This window comes from Mesoplodon mirus, assembly GCF_964341445.2.
Source record: "Mesoplodon mirus genome assembly, chromosome: 4".
NCBI classification, from domain to species: domain Eukaryota; kingdom Metazoa; phylum Chordata; class Mammalia; order Artiodactyla; family Ziphiidae; genus Mesoplodon; species Mesoplodon mirus.
The window spans coordinates 147,154,637-147,175,459 of record NC_138979.1 but is presented as its reverse complement, the minus strand read 5'-3'; the positions used below and the strand labels follow the sequence as shown (position 1 = coordinate 147,175,459).

At 39.8% G+C, this 20,823-nt stretch overlaps 1 protein-coding gene across 1 annotated transcript in view; it reads left to right on the top strand.

Annotated features, from left to right (window-relative positions):
- The window catches only part of RTN1 (reticulon 1), a 243,797-nt gene that overhangs the window by 23,674 nt on the left and 199,300 nt on the right, over positions 1 to 20,823 (top strand). The window lies entirely within an intron of this gene.

Here is a 20,823-nt window from a genome sequence, read left to right as displayed (position 1 = left end):
CTGCTATGAATATTCTTGAAACATACCATTTTGTGGATCTGTGGAAACATTTCTCTTGAGTATGTACTTAGGAGTACTTCCTTCCAGGCATAGGGTAGGCCTATATGCCTATATTTACTTTTATTAGAAACTCCTAAACAGTTTTCCAAGGTAGTTGTATCATTTTGTACTCCTATTAGCAATATATGAGTTGTTCCACATCCTCACCAGCACTTGTTATTGTCAGATTCTTTAATTTCAGGCATTCTAGTGAATGTGTAGTGGAATCTCATTGTGGGTTTTTTTCCAGCTGAAATGTATCAAAATATAATTTACATATAATAAAATGCACTCACTTTAAGTGTATAGTTTGATGAGTATTAAAAAAAGTTTAAAACCATGTGACCACCATCTCCTTCCGTTTTTAGGTATAAATGGTCTGTGATTGCCATTTAGGTCAAGTTAATAAATAATCTGTTTCAGAAATAGAGTCACAGATGTGGAAAATAAACTTATGGTTACCAAGGTGGAAGGGGGGTGAGGGATGAATTGGGAGATTGGGATTGACACATACACACTACTGTATCTAAAATAGATAACTAATAAGGACCTACTGTATAGCACAGGGAACTCTACTCAATACTCTGTAATGACCTATATGGGAAAAGAATCTAAAATAGAGTGGATATATATGTATATGTATAACTGATTCACTTTGATGTACAGCAGAAACTAACACTGTAAATCAACTATGCTTCAATAAAAATTAATTGTAAAAAAAGAAAATGTAGTCAGAACAAGCAAAAAAATAAATAATGTGTTTCATATCATCTCTGTCAACTCCCTTTGATAACTGGAGATTCTGCAGATAACTAAGCCCTAATGCCTTAAGGTATTCATCATTTGGATTTAGAATGGTGCTGGTTATATACCATCTTTGGGAAAATTGAAAAAAATATATTGTCATTCAAACCATTTTTAAGTGCTTAAATTTCTTGCACAACTCTAGTTTATTAGAAACTCCTAAACAGGCTGTTCTATATCCTTATTGTTTTTTGTCTACTTATTTTAACCATTCCTGAAAGAGGGATATTAAAGTCTCCAATTATGATTGTAGATTTTTCTATTTATCCCTTCAGTTTTATCAGATTTTGCTTCATATAACTGAAGCTCTGTTGTTAGATGCATACACATATATGAATGTCATGTCTTTCTGATAAACTGACCCTTGCAGAATTATAGAACTATGCTGATACTCCTTATTTTGAAGCGTACCTCGTCTCCTTGTTTCCTTATGCTTATTGTTTGCATGTATATCTTTGCTGTTCAACTTTCAATCTATCTACATCTTTATAAAGCATGTGTCTTATATACAGCATACTGTTGAATCTTACTGTTTTATCCAGTCTGACAATCTCTTATTTCTAACTGGAGTGTTTAGACACTTTTTACATTTATATTATTATTGATAACGTTGGACTTAAATTTACCATATTTTTTGTTTGTTTTTTATTGGCCTCATCTGGTTTTTGTTCCTTTGTTATTTTGTTTCTGCCCTTTTTCAAGTTAATAAAAATTTTATTACTATCAATTTTATTTCTTCTGTTGTCTTTTTTCCCACCAGAGGAGTTATATGAGTTTTTAAAAAATTGTTTTATTGGGGTATAATTGATTTACAATGTTGTGTTAGTTTCAGGTGTACAGCAAAGTGAGTCTGTTATACAAATACATATATCCACTCTTTTTGTAGATTCTTTTCCATATAGGCCATTACAGAATATTGAGGAGAGTTCCCTGTGCTGTACAGTAGGTCCTTATTAGTTATCTATTTTATATATATATAGTAGTGTGTATGTGTCAATCCCAATCTTCCAATTTATCCCTCCCCTCCCCTTACCCCCCAGTAACCATAAGTTTATTTTCTACTTCTGTAACTCTATTTTGTTTTGTAGATAAGTTCATTTGTAACCTTTTTTTGGATTGCACATATAAGCGGTGTCATATGATATTTGTCTTTCTCTGTCTGACCTATTTCACTGGGTATGAGAATCTCTAGTTCCATCCACGTTGCTGCAAATGACATTATTTTGTTCTTTTTTATGGCTGAGTAATTTTCCATTGTATATATGTACCACATCTTCTTTATCCGTTCGTTTGTCGATGGGCATTTAGGTTGCTTCCATGACCTGGCTATTGTGAATAGTGCTGCAATGAACATTGAGGTGCATGTATCTTTTCCAATTATGGTTTTCTCCAGATATATGCTCAGGAGTGGGATTGCTGGATCATATGGTAGCTCTATTTTCAGTTTTTTAAGGAACCTCCATACTCTTTTCCATAGTGGCTGTACCAGTTTGCATTCCCACCAACAGTGTAGGAGTGTTCCCTTTTCTCTACACCCTCTTCAGCATTTATTGTTTGTAGATTTTTTGATGATGCCCATTCTGACTGGTGTGAGTTGATACCTCATTGTAGTTTTAATTTGCATTTCTCTAATAATTAGTGATGTTGAGCATCTTTTCATGTGCTTGTTGGACATTTGTACATCTTTGGAGAAATGTCTATTTATGTTTTCTGCCCATTTTTTGATTGGTTTTTTTTTTTGATATTGAGCTGCGTGAGCTATTTGTATATTTTGGAGATTAATCCTTTGTCAGTTGCTTCGTTTGCAAATATTTTCTCCCATTCTCAGGGTTGTCTTTTTGTCTTGTTTATGGTTTCCTTTGCTGTGCAAAAGCTTTTACATTTCATTAGGTCCCATTTGTTTATTTTTGTTTTTACTTCAAAACAAAAAGGGTGGGTCAAAAAGGATCTTGCTTTGGTTTATGTCAAAGAGTGTTCTTCCTATGTTTTCCTCTAAGAGGTTTATAGTGTCTAGCCTTACATTTAGGTCTCTAATCCATTTTGAGTTTATTTTTGTGTATGGTGTTAGGAAATGTTCTAATTTCATTCTTTTACTTATAGCTGTCCAGTTTTCCCAGCATCACTTATTGAAGAGGCTGTCTTTACTCCATTGTATATTCTTGCCTCCTTTATCAAAGATAAGGTGACCATATGTGCGTGGGTTTATCTCTGGGCTTTCTATCCTGTTCCATTGATCTATATTTCTGTTTTTATTCCAGTACCATACTTTTTTGATGACTGTAGCTTTGTAGTATAGTCTGAAGTGAAGGAGCCTGATTCCTCCAGCTCCATTTTTCTTTCTCAAGATTGCTTTGGCTATTCTTCTGTTGTCTTTTTAGCTATTGTTTTTAATGATATAGCTCATATCCTTAACTTATCAAACTCTACACAGAATTGAAATTTAGCATTTCAACCATTTAATCTTCTCATTTGCTCTATGAAGTATGTATTATTATCCAGACTTTTTTGATAGATGAGGAAACAAGCCCCCCAAAAGGGTAATTACTAACTTGCTTAAGGTCACATATGGGAAGAGGTGGATCAAAGACACCATCTAAAGAATGCTCAATATGGTACTTAAATGGCCTCAATGATAGTTCAGTGGATCTCCCCATATAGACATTGCTTGTGCAAATTATATTTATGATTGTCAAGAAACAAATATTTGTGCTAAGGACTTAGTGAAGGTTCCATGTGGTTTATCATCAGATGCTTCTAATAAAAGAGGTTAGCATCTAGTGGCTGCAAGATTGGCTACTTACTCATTGAAAAAATTTTTTAATCATGAGGAAATATTAATTTTACCCTAGAGAACAAGTCCATGGAAGAGGACTTACAGAGGGAAAATGGTGAGTGTTTTGAAGGTTGGACATGAAGAATATTTCAGTTTTGGATGTATTATAAGAGTGAAAGACTGAAGTGGTATAAATTTAACTGTACTAATATTACAAAAATTAATTGTACTAATATTTAATTGTACAAATATTATCACATTTTTTTCTTTTCTTTTTTCTTTTTTATTACTTTGTACCCTTTACTTTGAACCTCTCCCTATTTCCCATACCCCCTAACCCCTGGTAACCACTTTTCTACTCTCTATTTCTGTGAGTTTGACTTTTTTAGATTCTACATATAAGCAAGGTCATGCAGTATTTGTCTTTCTGTGTCTGGTTTATTTCACTTAACATAATGTTCCCTGAGTTCATTCATGTTGTCACAAATGGCAGGATTTCCTTCTTTTTTAAGGCTGAATGATATTCCATTGTATATATCTGCCACATTTTCTATATCCATTTATCTCAGAGGACCCTTAGGTTGTTTCCATATCTTGGCTGCTGTGAATAATGCTGCAGTGAACATGGGAGCGCAGATATTTCTTTGAGATAGTAATTTTATTTTCTTTGCATATGAACCTAGAAGTGGGATAGCTGGATCCAAGTATTATCACATTTAGCCCTTACAACTATACATGGTGCTTTTTGATCTTCAATTTGCAGATGAGGAAATTGAGGCACAGAGAGGATAAGGTATGCCCAAGATCACACAACTGGAAAAAGATAGAGCTAGTTAGGCTGAGGAAGTCTGTGTTCTTAACCACTAAGTAAAATTAGGTGGAGAGGAGAGAATGGTTTTCAATTTACAGATCTTCTGGACTCTATTTTATGTAAGCCTCACAACAACTTTCTGAAGTCAATAAATGCAGTTATTATTTTAATGATGGAGAAGTGGAGACAGTGGTCAGGTGAGCTCAGCAGCATCCAAGATTGCTGTCACTAAAGGTCTGCCGAGTCCAAGTCTCCTCCCAGTGATGAGGATGGATCCGTCCTGGAGTGGAGTAGAGTCAGAAGAAACAGAACCATATCAAATGAGGTACAAAGCAGGCAGTGGGGGCTTCCCTGGTGGCGCAGTGGTTGAGAGTCCGCCTGCCGATGCAGGGGACACGGGTTCGTGCCCCGGTCTGGGAAGATCCCACATGCCGCAGAGCGGCTGGGCCCGTGAGCCATGGCCGCTGAGCCTGCGCGTCCGGAGCCTGTGCTCTGCAAGGGGAGAGGCCACAACAGTGAGAGGCCCGCCTACCGCAAAAAAAAAAAAAAAAAAAAAAGCAGGCAGTGGGTTCCAAACGCTAAAATTGGAAGAGTTTGGAAATGATTCTGGATAACTACTATGAACAGTTTGAGAGGGTAAAAAAAAAAAAAGATGGAAAGAAAGATTAAGTATAGAATACTAAGAATTCAGATAATTTTAGAACAGAGAGGACAGGTTAAGCTTACAAGACAGGAAAAAAAAAAACAATTAAAAAAACTTTTTTTGCATGTTTAACACCAAAAACAGATTCTCAGTTATTCTTTGGATGAATGAGAATTCTACAAAGGAAATTCATTGCCTAAAATGAATTGTATGTGTTAGAGAGAAAACAAAGCTGAGTTTTCCCTATGAGTCAAACTGAATTTGTTGAATTTTTAGCCTTAATTTATGGAAAAAATTTCCAGTGTCAGAATTGGAATTAGTAAAGGTTGAGTCACTTTGGATATATTTCCACTGATTTTCTTATAAGTGTGTAGATTGATACTTTGCAAAACCATAATACATTTTGCTAATGGTCTGAACTTGTGCTTTTTTTAAGCCTGTAAGACCAAAGTAAAACATGTTTTAGAAGGTGCCAAAGGATAATAGCTAGTTAATCTCTGTCCCTTAGGAGAGTTGGATTTGGGTGGAGGGAGGAAGATTATCAACTCTATAGTTCTCTGGGTTGTTTGACAGGTTACAAAAAGTAAGCAGGCATTACTTTGAAAGATCAATAATTATAGTAAGAATAAAAGGAAATCATAATGTATTTTATGAGCTGGAGCTAAAGACAAACTAATGTGTGTCTTAAACATTCTTAGAGGAAGAATATGGTGCCTGTAATGAAAGTATTTTTGTAGTAATACATAGAATGTTGATTTCTAGTGTAAAACTAGTTACATCTGCATATATTTGTTAGGAAAGTGAAAAAAAATGGTAGAAAGCAAAAAAACAAAAACAAAAACACCCCTGAATATTATCTATTCAAGTGAATTCCCTTGATCATCTAATTCTAATTGATTATTTTCAGTCTTTCTTTTTGATTCATAATGAGGAATTTCGATGAGAAATCTGGAAGATTTTGCCAGTAAAAAAAAAAGAGAGAGAGAGAGATCTTCTTTTTTTTTTTGCGGTACGCAGGCCCCTCACTGCTGTGGCCTCTCCCGTTGCAGAGCACAGGCTCCGGACACGCAGGCTCAGCGGCCATGGCTCACGGACCCAGCCGCTCCGCGGCATGTGGGATCTTCCCGGACCGGGGCACGAACCCGTGTCCCCTGCATCGGCAGGCGGACTCTCAACCACTGCGCCACCAGGGAAGCCCGAGAGCTTCTTTTTATTTTTGTTGGATGCTCTTTCCTTAATCAACTTTAGTAATATATACTACACTACAAAGTCGGTGGAAAGGGCTAAATAAACAAAACTGGACCATTGTAGAGGGAAATGGCAACATTTGAGACAAGCAGAGACAGATTAATAGAAGACTTTCTTGGTCAGAAGCACAGCTGTGTTTCAGTGATCTCAAAATCCTCAATCATACATGTCTGTAATGGCCAAAATACTACATGTAGTTTTTTCTGTGTATGGATTCAGAATGGTTGTAAGAGTATCAGTTGTTTCCCATTGTGATTACCTTGCTCACTGGGAGCTGCGGCTCACTGCCCTGCCCAACATCACGAGAGAGGATTGAACTGCACATCACTAGCCACAGGAAAAGATCAAAATTCAAAATTTGGTGTATGGTTTCTACTGAATGTGTATTGCTTTTGCATCATTGTAAGGTTGAAAAATCGTAAGTTGAACCGTCCTAAATCAGGGACCACCTATACAAAAAAAAGTCAGTGAAAATTTTTGATTGAAATGAGTATGTCTCTATTTATTCAAGTATTTCTTGTGGTTTTTCAGAAGAATTCGACAGCTTTCCTCCTTCTGTACATTCTGTACCTTTCTATACTTCTTCACTCTTTGCTTCCCTCTTTCCCATTTAGCACCTTTTGGATTAATTTGCCTAAAGTTCTCCTATGATTGTGTCATCCCTTTCTTGTCTCTGTGGCCCACTTTTACCTAAGTCCAAATCCTGTCCCCTTCCAATCCTGCTTCCACCCCCCTTTCCAATTTTATCACTCCTTTTGCTCTGGATATCCTGGACTCCTTGCCTTTCCTCAATGAGGAATTTAACTTTCCTACTTCCACCCCTTTATTCATACAGTTTTCACTGTCTGCGATGTCATTTCTTCTGTTTTCATCAGTTTTTCCTAATAGCAACAGATTGTAGCACATCCATAGATGAAAGAGAGTAAAACCTCTAGAAACCATCGTTTATGAAGAAACGTTCTAAGAACTGACAAACTTAGGTGTGTTTCTTCCTGGGAAGTTTCTTAATGTCTCTAAGCCTCAGAGTCCTCATCTATACAATGGGGACAACAAGAGGACTCACCTTATAGGATTGTTGGCATGATTAAATGGGATGATGCATGTAAGGTACTTGGCAGCGTGCTTGGTGCATAGTGAATGCAGTGAATGCTAAAAAAAAAAGTTAATTGATGTGGTAGGCAGAATAATTCCACCCATCTCCCAAAGATGTCCATGTCCTAATCCAAGCAAACTGTGAATGTTACCTTACATGGCAAAAGGGACTTGGCAGATGTGATTAATAAGGACTTTGAGAGGGGGAGATTATCCTGTATTATTCAGGTGGCCTAGTATAATCAAAAGGGTCTTTATAAGAGGTAGGTGGAAGAGTCGGAGGCCAAGAAGATGTGATTACAGAAGCATAGGTTAGAGTGATGGGATGAAGGAATTGAGGCGAGGAAATGATTCTCCCCTAGAGCCTCCAGAAGGAACACAACCCTGATGACATCTTGATTTTAGCCCAGTGAGACCCATGTCATAATAAATGTGTATTGTTTTAAGCATGTGCTAATTTGTGACTGCATTAATAGGAAACTAATACAGTTCTATAATTAATTTTATCATCATCATTATAACAATTATTAAGCCTGGAAGAAAGCATTAGGACATGATCCAGTCTTAACACAATTAAAGAATTTTCATATGGAAGAGTGATTCTAGGTGGTCCAGGGGGCAGAAGCAAGGTCAATGGTTGGAAGTTACAAGGACATTTTGAGCCAATTATAAAAAGAAAACTTCCTGAGATACAATAAAGGTAAATTATTGACATGTAGGAGTAGTTCAAGCAGCCACTGGAAGATATCTATTGTTTAGTTGTATATACATCCTGCAAAGGGTGGGGCTAAATTTCAGCCTTTGAACTTAGCTTTCATGCCTTCCCTTTCAGTGTGTTTTCCATTATCACGCTAGCAAAAGTAATCTCTCATGCACAGTCTATCTGCTTTATTCCCATTACTCTTGGCTGTCCCACTTCTATGATATTTGTCACATGTGACCTTATATCTTGCTTCCTGGACTCTTGAGGACCAGGGCAGTGTCTCGCACACTTAGTAACTCACACAGAGCTTGTTTATGGTTTCTTGAACTCACCAAAAATATGTTGGAGGAAGGATTAAATTCATCACCGTTCAAGTGTAGAAAATATTCAAATTATCATTTGTCTTCCTTTGAGTTGGTTCATGGGATTAGAGACTATTTCTGCAATTATTTCAATGTTGATTCAGATTTTAATTTTGATGAAGTTATGAAATCCAGAATATGTGGGCAATACTTGTTTAAAGGAATGCCTATTTCTCTGCTTCAGCTTGTACTTAGAAACTGTATAATCATTTGTATTGTTTTAAAGCCCTAAGTTTTTGAGCTCCCTGTTACTGAATGCTTCCCATTTATCTTTTTTTTTTTTTGCTGTATGTGGGCCTCTCACTGTTGTGGCCTCTCCTGTTGCGGAGCACAGGCTCTGGACGCGCAGGCTCAGCGGCCATGGCTCACGGGCCCAGCTGCTCCGCGGCATGTGGGATCTTCCCGGACCGGGGCACAAACCCGTGTCCCCTGCATCGGCAGGCGGACTCTCAACCACTGCGCCACCAGGGAAACCCCCATTTATCTTTTATATGATTTGCATTCAGGACTTTTGAAATCCATGTGGTTTCTGGATTCTATTTCTGATCACTGCCACCCTTAAACCCAGGCCAGAGGGAACCCTTATCTGGATCTTTCTCTTTAGAGGGCTCTGTGTATTACAAATACTGAGACACAAAGATTTAAAATCTTAAAACATTCTTTTTTCCATTTTCTAAATTTTTTTTTCCAAGTTCAGAAACCAACTGAGCAAATGAGATGACTGCTTGAGCCTTGTGCTCAGGCAAGGTTGCAGAGGTGAGAAAGCAGGAGTCCAAAAGGGGGAAGGAGAAAATTATAGCCTCTGTCCTGGACACCAGAGGGTGCCTAGGCCTGATCTCGGGGGGCCACAGTCTGCAGTGGCTGGAAGCAGGACCTGGGTCCTTGTCTTCTTTGGAGAAAGAACTCAGCAAAGAGACAGTTTGTGAAGCAGTAAAGCATTTATTAGAAGCAAAGTACATGTGGAAGAACACATGGACAGACTCAGAGTGAGTTGTGCCCCAAAGGGGTGGCTTAAATCACTTATATGGGGGCAGTTTTCCGGGTTCCCTCTGGCCAGTCATCTTGCCTGTGCCCATATTTGGTCTGACTCAGGGCCCTTCCCGATATGGGCACACATCTTTTAGCCAAGATGGATTCCAGTGTGAGCATTTCCGGGAGGTTGGCAGGACATATTACAGGCTGGCACCCTCTCCCTTCTCTGACCCCTGAGGATCTTTTCTGTGCGTGTGTGGTCTGGGAGGCCTCCTTGACCACAAGAATGAGAAAAATGTGGTTGTCGTATCTTTTGTCCAAGCAGAGCTCTGCTCCTGTCATTAACAGGAGACTGTCTGCAGCTGCTCAGCGTGGGGCCCAGCTATCTCCTGCCTCAGGCCCACCAGGTTTTCCAGGTAACTTCATTCCTGTGCTGTGCTTTGCTCAGACAGTTTAGCTTTGGGAGGCACCTGGAAATCCTGAGTCTGGAAAGTGAGGCCTCAGGGAGGAGCTTGATCCTGTGAGTCTGATCAGGTTGAGAGGGGCCTGCCTTCTACCTAGCTGCTGCATTTTCATGGCCTCCTTCAGGCTTGCCCGGGGCCCAGGAAGGGTAGCTCCTTAGCCTCTAGCTCTTGGGGCTGAGAGAGAATGTGGGCTAGGAAGGAGCACAGCTTGATTTATTGTCTTTGTATGTTAAATCTGTACTGTGAGCCTCTATTTGCACTCTTGTCCCAGGCTCTGCAAATATTAGGGGAGGACCTGCTCCTCACTCTACCAGTTTCTAAACTTTTTCCTGGCCTTAAACAAATCATTTTATTTATAAAAACAGAGATAATATTTTTAGAGGGGACCACAGAGGGGATTTTTGTCTACAGTTGACCACTGAACAACATGGGGGGTTAGGGGAGCCAACCTTCTGGGCAGTTGAATAGCCATGTATAATTTATATGGGTTCCTCTGAATCCCAGATTACTCCATATCCATGGTTCCTTAGCAGTGGATTCAACCAATCTCGGATCCATGTAGTACTGTAGTATTTACTATTGAAAAAAATCCACCTAGAAGTAGACTCAGGCAGTTCAAACCTGTGTTGCTCAAGGGTCAACTGGGGTTTATTCACTGTTGTATCCTATACCTATAATGGTGCCTGGTACAGAGTAGATGCTCAATAAATGTTAAATAAAAGAATAACATGTTTTTTCTTTTTTAAAACGTTTGGTTGAGGTATAGTTGAAATATAATAAACTCTACATATTTAAAGGTATAATGCGTTTGACATATGCGTAAACCTGTGTAACCATCACCACAATCAAAGTAATGAACATTCCCACACCCAAAAAGTTTCCCGGGGCCCCTTTGTAATCTATCCCTTCCACTCCCACACCTGCTTTTTCTGTTACTATACTCTTTTGTGTTTCCTAGAAGTTTATTTAAATGCAGTTTTACAGAATGTACTTTTTTTTGGTCTAGCTTCTTTCACTCGGGGGAATTATAAAATTCATTCATACTGTGTGTATAAATATTTCACTCCTTTCTATTGCTGAGTCCATGTGTGGATGCACAATTTGTCTGTTTACTTTTTGATAGCCATTTGGATTGTTTCTAGTTTTTGGCTTCTACAAACAAAGCTGTTGTGAACATTATGAACAAGTCTTTGTATGGATGTAAGCTTTCATTTCTCTTGGGTAAATACCTGAGAGTAGACTGGCTGAATCATAAGGTAGGTACAGTTTTAAGTTTGTGATAAACTGACAAACTGTTTTCCCAATGTGACTGTACTATTTTGCATTCCCACCACCCATATACTAACAGGTATATAGTGGTATTTCATTGTGCTTTTAACTTGAATTTTCCAAATGACTCATGATGTTGAGCATCTTTTCTGTCCTGATTTGCCACCCTTACATCTTCTTTGGTGAAATATTCAAATCTTTGCTCAAGTTATTATTAGATTTTTTCCTTATTATTGAGTTTTGAATGTACTTTGTATATTCTGCACACAGTTCCTTTATAAGATATGATTTGGTTCTCTCAGCTGTGGCTTTCTTTTCATTCTCTTAACAGTCTTTTTGAAGAGCAGAAATATTTTTTTTATCAACTCTATAAATTTGCTCTTTCATGGATTACTGTCTTTTATGGAGTTTGAGGTTGTATCTAGAAATCTCTGCTAACCCAGGTGCCAAAGTTTTCTCGGAACTACGTTTTCTTCTGGAGTTTTATAATTTCAGGCTTGTGATCGATTTTGAGTTAGTTTTTATATATGGTGTAAAGTATGGATGGAAGTCCTCCCCCTTTTTTGCATGTGGATATCCAACTTTTCTGGCACCATTTGTTGAAAGATTCTCCTTTCTCCACTGAATTGCCTTTATTGAAAATAAGCTGTTCATATGTGTGTGGAATCTACTTCTGGACTCTATTCTATTCCACTGATCTATCTGTCTATCTTTAAGCCAATACTACACTCTCTTGATTATTGTAGTTTTATAATGTCTTGAAATTCGGTGGAGTTTGTCCTCCAGTGTGGTTTCTCTTAATGAAGTGATTTTTAAACCAAAGGAAAATTCTGAAGCATTGTTTAGAAGAATCTTGCAATGTTTCAGAGTTAGCATTTGCTTTGGGGATAAACATGTCTACGTGACCTTTCTTTTTGCCTGTGCTCTGAATAAATGGAAGTTACCATATTATTTACCACTATGCGTGTTCTCTAAAACTAATGTATAAATCATGTCATTAACCTTTTCACTATTATTTGATGCATTCCTATAAGTAAATTTTTTATATTCTAATTTGAATATATGTTAATCACCATGAGACAATCAATATTTATTATATTCTTTTTCATTCTTTCTGTCTCTCTTAGACTTACATCTCCCATATGAATCCATGTGGATATAAATGTCTCATTTTCAGATAAATCTCTGAGTTATGAGCCATTTCTCTAGGATTGTGGATTCTGCTACTTGGAAAATATTTGTTCAAGCTTCAGTTTGGCAGCTACCCAGATGCATCTTATCATTAATTCTTCTCCTGAGGCCCTTTGTCATATTCTCTTCCAGACATGCTCTGTGTACCTCAATTATAAAGACACTTCCTGGTGTGTAATCTTTTTAGAGTACAGTCCTTATTTGTTCTGCATAGTTCCTTTCTTGACTCCCTGTGCTCTAAGAGGAGTGAGGGGAAAAGTGAGGAAGTGGATTCAATGACCATTTATGGGCTCTCGGAATTCATGCATAAATAAGAAAAAGTAAGATATATAAATTGTGTATACTTTATTACAGATAATTATAAATAATTATCTATAAATTATTCATAAATCAAAGAGCTAATATATCTTTATAAAAGCTATCAATCCTTTTATCTTTATAAAAATATAATTTAATTATTTATATTTGTAGATAAATATAATGACCCTTTTCAGGTCCTTACAACCCTAATTTCAGATTATAATTTTCCCATCTCTGCTCTTCAGGTACTGTGACTCTCAGAAACCTGTGGTCTTGAGTCTAAGTCAGATTTACCAGGGTGTACAGAGATCATCAGTGGTAACACTGGGGAAATGTTGCCTCAAAAGGCCTCGACTTAGGGAGGCATCTTCTGTGCCCCAGGGGGTCAGGGGTGAATAAGGCAGAGTGTTGGTTAGGTTGAGGTGGTGTGGCCCTTCTTTCAAGTGGAGGGGAAGAGAATTGGATTTTTTCTTGTGTCAAGAGGCTAGCAAAGTAATAATTTGACATTTTTTCTTTTGATTTAAAACCCATACCTTTAACTTTTATCTTTAAACTGAAATTCATTGGGAAATTGATCTAAAACGTACTTGTATCTTTTTTTGTGAATTGGTCCAGGACACAGAGCTGAGAGTTCTCAGGGTTGTTTCTGTGTCTTCCATTTTGATTAGTAATAGAAATAATAATAATAATAATAACAGATAGTAATTATTTAGCCCTTACTACATTAGCAGGCCCTGTTCTAAGGGCCTTACATATGTTAATTCATTTATTCATTACAGCCATGCTGTGAGCTAGGTCCATTACTATCCTCATTTTACAGAAAATTGAGGCACAGAGAGGTTAAGCACTTGCTGAGGCTATACTGCTAGTTAGGGACAGAGCTACTGTTCAAACACAAGTGATCTGGCTCTGAATTAGGAAGGTGCTCGGAGATGATCTGGTGCAATCCTCTGATTTTAAAGGCAAAGAAAAGGAGAACTGGAAGAGGGTAAATGATTTGCTCAGAGGCACACGATCTCTAGGAGTCAGAGCTGAGGTTTGTCCTCAGGCACCTGTCACCCTGTCCTGGGTTCTTTCCCATGAAGCTGCCCTTGCTACCCTCTGTCACCCGACTACAGTCCCTGTCCCCTGGGCTTCACAGTCTTCACTCAGCAGTTTGCCTTATTGCTGCCTGGGCCAGAGAACTCCCTGAGTTCCCTTTACTTTATGAGCAGACTCCGTGGGTAAGGGAATTGGGTTGGTCTCGTTGCGGCTTGCTGTTCGATCCTTTGCTTACAGTGTGCACCTGAAGAGTCAGCACACATCATCTTTAATGTTGGCACTGAAGATGTTGGACCACTTTAAAATTCAGACTCAGATCCGGTGTAGCCAGAATTGCTTTCCAGCCAGCAATACTCACATTGATCCAGATTCTCTCTTATGCCTTCAGGAAGGCATTGTAACAGTAGTGTGCTACTGGCAGGCACATGGCTGAAGCAGCAGAGAGACCTCACACTTGCTCGTTCTGTGGCTGACCAGCTTGGGTGACTGTGTTCCAGTTAAATTCCTTTCAGAATTTACTCTGTTGTTATAAGAAAATCATATTTAAGACACATACCCCAAATACCTGTGGTTATCTTACATAGAAAACTCCTCAGAAACCAATGCCTGATGACACAGTTTGTGTTCTTGGGGACAGTAGTCATTAGTGCTATTTGCCAAATAGTTTTGGTTTTCTTCTGGGAACATCCTTGTCCCCTGGAAGCTAGGTATGGCTGTGTGATTTGCTTTGGCCAATGAAACAAAAGTACCATGTGCCTCTTCAGGGTGGAAGTTCTAAGAGCCAGGGTGTGTTTCACCACCTGTTATTTGTCCTCCTTTCTGGAGACACAGAGGTAGAGCCTCCTTCAGCCTGTTGGTGGGTGAGGACTGCAGAGCAAGCCAACCTGCCTGAACAAGCAGCATGAGCAAGAAATGAAATGATGTTGTGTACCCCCTCACCCACCTGTCCATTTATTTTTGTTCATATTGCAGTAGCTTTAGATTTATAGGAAGTTACAAAAATAGTACCAAGGGGTTCCTTGTACCATTCACCCAGTTTTCCCCAATGGTTCTATCTTACATAACTATAAAGTGCTTCTTTAAGTCACTGAGATTTTCGGGTTACCTCAGCATTATCTAATCTCACTGATAGAGATTTTTCGTTTTTAAAAACAATGCATACCTTAATTGCAAAGACATAAAACTCTTCCAAACTCACATCACATTCTGATTGCCTCTGTTTTACCAAATGGAACGTTTTTCCTTGTATTATAGTCACTCATATATATTTTTATTCTCCTTCTGCCAGATCACAGGCTCCCTAAGAGAGCACATCTGATTTATTTTTGAATCCCTCCCAAACAGTTCTGTGTGTGTAGAAGGTACTCTAAAATGTTTATTAGTGAATGAATGATGGATTGCTGTGTAGTTGCTAGCCTCTTGAGTAGAAAGGATGGGAAATAAGAAGCTCATCTGGGGACCTAAAAAAGACCAAATATCCTAAAGTTCATCATTAACCAGCTGCTTCAGTATGGAGCTATGAGATCAAACAGAGAAATGGTGAAAGCCTGAGAGGCTCAAAAATATAATATTTGGGGACTTCCCTGGTGGCGCAGTGGTTAAGAATCTGCCTGCCAATGCAAAGGACACGGGTTTGAGTCCTTGTCCAGGAAGATCCCACATGCCGCGGAGCAACTAAGCCTGTGCGCCACAGCTACTGAGCCTGTACTGTACAGCCCGCGAGCCGCAACTACTGAGCCCGTGTGCTGCAACTACTGAAGCCTGCGTGCCTAGAGCCCGTGCTCTGCAACAAGAGAAGCCACTGCAATGAGAAGCCCGCGCACCCCAACGAAGAGTAGCCCCCACTCGCCACAACTAAAGAAAGCCCACGCACAGCAACGAAGACCCAACGCAGCCAAAAATAAATAAATTAAAAATATATATATATAATATTTGGCAGAAGTGGGGCAGGCAGAGATAAGGCATTTACTATCCAGCTTTACTTCATGAGGAATAAGATTCTGCTTTGTACCTTTTATAGGCCACCTTGCTTCCTTATTGCTTACAGATGTTCAATGCTTCAGAAAATTTATTTGTGACTATATGTCTCTTTAAAGCCAAGAATTTCATACTGAAATCATAATACTTCACCCTCCCTCACAATTAGATTTTCATAACCATCTACCTTTGGGCCATGGGGGTGAAAAATCACCTGTTGGTTGCAGTTGGCAGTGCATTTACCCCTGTGGTATAACAGCAGGCAGCTGGCCAGGTGTTTTATGATGAGGAGCCTTCTGTAGCTGCATCTGTAGTAAGCCATTGCCTGAGACCAAAACTGGGAGATAATTAGACCACTGGCATCTGGTTTTAAGGCAGTTTGCAGTTACTCTGCTGCTGGTATGTAAATGGATGTTCTGCGGCCTTCCCTCCAGGCCACGTAATACCTGCTCATCCTCGCCAATCTCTTCTTTCAGGCCTCTATCATCTTCCCTCTGTGCTCCTATCCAGTGACACAATCCTCTTAAGGTGGGCTTTGTCCAGCCCAGAAATCAGCACAGCACTCCACGGAGAGTCAGACTAGTCAGAACACAGTCCTTGCCTCCTGTTTAGGTATTACAGCCAGGATCTCTCTCTCTCTTCTAATGATATACTTAACCCAATACCTCAATATTGAGAGAATGATTAGATCTTTGGATAGACTTGATCATGTATGTTTAATTCTTTAGCTTTCCTTTTAGAATAAAAACCAAGGACAAATATTTGAAGATCTTCAGGAAGTGATGGCAAAGATGCACAGAAAGAATGTCTGTGTCAGGAGAAATGATTCTGAATTTTTGTTAAAGATGTTAAGATTGCATTTGCCAAGCTACATTCCAGTGCGAGGCGAACAAAAGTAAACAAGCTTCCCCTGAACTCATTTCCTGGGAGAGAAATAGCGTGGTAACTTATTTTGGTCCTGCATGGCTCATTAAACATGGAAGTATCCTGTTCATTTGCTTGTATGGGAGAACTTAAATACCACAGATGAGTGGAAATAAACTGTACATTCGCTGCAACTTCTGGGAGTATGCCATATTTGAAATCAAAGGACTTGTCTCAAATGCAAATATATGCAGAGGGAAAGTACAGGGAAGTTTGAGTACAGAGGGGTAGAGAAGAACATCATGTGGCATCAGACAGGGCTATTCTGGGTCACTTGGGTTGGCTGACTGCAGCCTTTTGTTGAAAGCAAGGTAGAAACTGGTTTGAGAAGCCAGTGAAGGATAGGCAATGACTGAAGATTTCTCTTGGGACAAGGCTGCCTGATTTATTTTCAGTTACGGCTGAATAGTACTTGGAGCTGATGTAAAGAGTTATGGAGTCTATTGTTTTCTCAATATTGTTTCCATGACTAGTTGCTAGGATTGAGTGTGTGCTGAGTGTGGGCTGATGAGCGACTGGGTGGGCAAAATAAAATGGTCTGCCCAGGTTGCTATGGCAGCCAACAGGAGGGCAAGTCCAGTGAGAAAATGAACTCAAGTGAGGCAAAGAAGAAAAATGCAATAAGAGCCACATATGTGCATATCCTCATTGGCTGTAGACCCATTGAGTGCCCCCTAACCTTCACTTGGCTGGATGCTTCTTATCCACCAGGTACCAGCTGCAACACTACTTCCTCAGAGGGGCCCTCCCTGACCACCCACTCTAAATACCACACCCCACCTTCCATTAATCCCTATCAGTCAAATCTGTTTTATTTTCTTTTTTGCACTCATCACTAGCTGATTCTGTGTTTTTGCTTATTTGTTTATTGTCTTAGAATCTAATAACTGTGAAAGCAGGGGCCTTTCCTTCCTCCATGGTATCCTCAGAGCCTGACATAGACCCCAGCACAGAGTAGGAGCTCAATAAACATTTGCTACATGAAGAACTGTGTGCTGCTTGTGGGGGAACCTTATATTTTATTCGTCTTTGTATTTTGAATTTCTGGCTTAGAAACATTTATTGAGCAAGTGTGGGCCATGATAAAGCAGGGAGGTTATCCCTGTGACCTTTGTCTTCCTTGTCACTTGTTCCCAGGAGCCATTAGCCAATGCAAAGTCTGGAAGGAACTCAGGGGCTTCTAATGAGCAGCTCAGAATTATGGTTATGTGGCCAGACTGGGATTGGAAACATAGCAGACTGAATATGGAGGTGAAAAAGACACAGCTTGCTAGAAAACAGGACAAGAATTACTAACAGTTATGAAATGCTTACTATGTGCCAGGCACTGTGCTGAACATTTTATATACACTGTGTCTTTAATCCCACAACTATATAGAGAGGTAGGTTCTATTATTATACCCATTTTACAGGTGAGGAAGCTGAGGTACAGAGAGTTTAAGTAACTTACCAAAGGTCACCTGATTGTTTAGTGGTGGAGCCAATATTCAAATGTACATCATAGGATCATGTTGAGAACCAACTGAGATAATTAGTTAAAAGTATTCAGTTTGTACTCATAAATGTGTGTTATCTCCTCACCTCTTCCCCTCTCTCCTCTCTTCTTGTTAGTACTTTTCTGATCTCCTGATATTGTATTTTAATGCTTTTTCATCAACTTCTCTTTTTTATCTGTCTGGTGGAGAAACGTAAGTTTACTATGGTATGTTTAGTAGCACAAAACATGCAGGTACAAATAGAAAAGCCAGTGCTAAGTAATGAAATGTATGAACTAGGACACTGGGGATGGGTACCACAAACTGTTGGGTGCTCAATTCCACCATGCCTGGAAAGAGTGGCATGTGATGATGTTATAGGCTTTTGGTCTGAATTCAGTTGCTAAATAGCTCTGTGACGTTGGGTTTGTCATCTAGCCTCTGCAGACCTGTTTTATCTTCTCTAGAACTGAGGGTAAGATGGGGCACTGAGGCAGGAAAACTCTAAAATTCTTTGTAACTCTAAGAGCACATGATAACTTTGTTCCATGGCCTTTTGTGCTTTGTGTGCTCTCATGGTTTGATGAATGCTGCCTGGCCTGGCCTGAGAGCAGTGGTGCTACTGGAAACCAGAAGGCCCAGATGTGACACATCTGTATTCTTCTCACACGGTGGGCTGTATAGGAGACAGCTCCCCCTCAGGCTGATAAAACTTTGAAAAATCAGAAAACACGTTTTAACTATTTTATTATTAGTTTATAGCAACTTTCTCTGAGTTAGAGCACCTTTCTGTATACTTCAGGCTTTTGATAGTAGGGAAAGCTAGGAGGAGAACAAGAACAGTGTTTGCCTAAAACGTATTAGGGCTGGCAAGCAAGGGTCGTAAATCAGACAGCCAGAGGTCAAGTTTAAGGGGGTTAGCTAACATTCTCAGCAGGAGATGGAGGAGCAGTTTTCTCCCCAGGGAATATTTGGCAGTGTCTGGAAACTTTTTTTTGTTGTTGTTTGCAATATGCAGGCCTCTCACCTTTGTGGCCTCTCCCGTTGCGGAGCACAGGCTCCGGACGCGCAGGCTCAGTGGCCATGGCTCACGGGCCCAGCTGCTCTGCAGCATGTGGGATCTTCCCGGACCGGGGCAGGAACCCGTGTCCCCTGCGTCGGCAGGCGGACTCTCAACCACTGCGCCACCAGGGAAGCCCATGGAGACATTTTTGATTGACATGACTCGGGGGAACTTTGGCATCTAGTGGGTAGAGACCAGGAATGTTGCTAAACATTCTATAATACACAGGATGGTCCTCCATAGCAGACAATTATCCAGCCCAGAATGTCAATAATGCTGAGATTAAGAAATCCTAAACTAAGACGGGAGAGCGGAAAAAGTGTCACATCTACAAAATCTGAGATCAGAGATCAGGAACCAGGCAGGCAAACTGAGCAACAGCAGGGCAGGCAGCCCAAGGTAGGAGGTTTGAGCTGCAGAGTTTTGGGAACCCAACTAAGGATTAGGATTTAGGCCAGACATCTGGAAATAGGCACAGGCCACCAGCAGAATGAAACTTCTAATGTGCCATCGGCTTTCTGAAACAGAAGCCTCTTTTAATTTTTTTTAAGGGGCTTCCTGATTCTGGCTTGCTTGGGGTCAAATCTGGCATCAAGAAAAAGGCATAATCCTAGCATGGTCTCCTTACTACAGCTATTTGAGATAGGCATGGTCAGTATTATTATTATTATCTCCATTTTACTGCTGGGCCCTCTGAAGCTGAGATGGGTTAAGTGATTGCCACATATTACCAGTAAGTAAGTGACAGAGTCTTCAGACTTCAAGTCTGGCACTTGTTTGACTGAGGAGAGTTGGGGCGGTGGGGGGGGTCAAAGTGGAATCACGTGGCTGGAGCAGGGGAAGTGCACAGTTATCAAGCATAGAGTTAAGCTGTAGTTCTCCAGAGCCCTTCCCTATCAAAGCTGGAAGACGGGAAGAAAGTGCTCATGGAAAGATTGTGTGGTTTATGCTCAGATTTTAGCACATAGGAATTTGGGAGAATTTTGTTACCTTTTATTGAACAAGTCTCATTAATGAAATCAGGAACTTGATACATTATGACAATTTTTTTCCATGCCAAACTGTGCCCAGCTTTATTAAAGATACTTTTCATAAACAATCGTGGTATTTCAGGCAGGACATGGGCAGACAGTCATTAACAGTATACAACAACTTTCAAATGCCCTTTTCCAGTGGACAACCAACATCAAAAAGCCACTATAAAACCCAATGAAGTCTTCATGTGATGCTCTGAACAGCGAAAGTTTAGAGTGAGGGTTGACATTTAACATTTAGCATGTTGTTTAACAACTTTGCACAAGCTGACCCTGACTTTCAGGAAATGGAAATGAAAATGGCAGAAGTATCAATCTGAAGATCCACAATCTAAAAGAGGAACCGCTGCTCTTTTGAGGGATGCCATCTCAAAGGTGACACTGGAAAGTCCAGACTGCCTGACATACTGGTAACCAATTTTTGGGGGTCAGTTTCCGACAGGTCTCAGGGTTTAAGGGAGTCAAGTCTATGCTTGAGGTAGAGAGGGAGAAGAGGACATAAAAACTAATTTTAGTTTTTCCACATCACAAGGTGTTTGTGCCACGGTGGCTAATGTGTGTCCACATCAAGGAATCCCTCCTTCCTGGGAACCAAGAGGAAGTCTCTCAGAACTTGATGGGAAAGGAGTGTTTTCCCC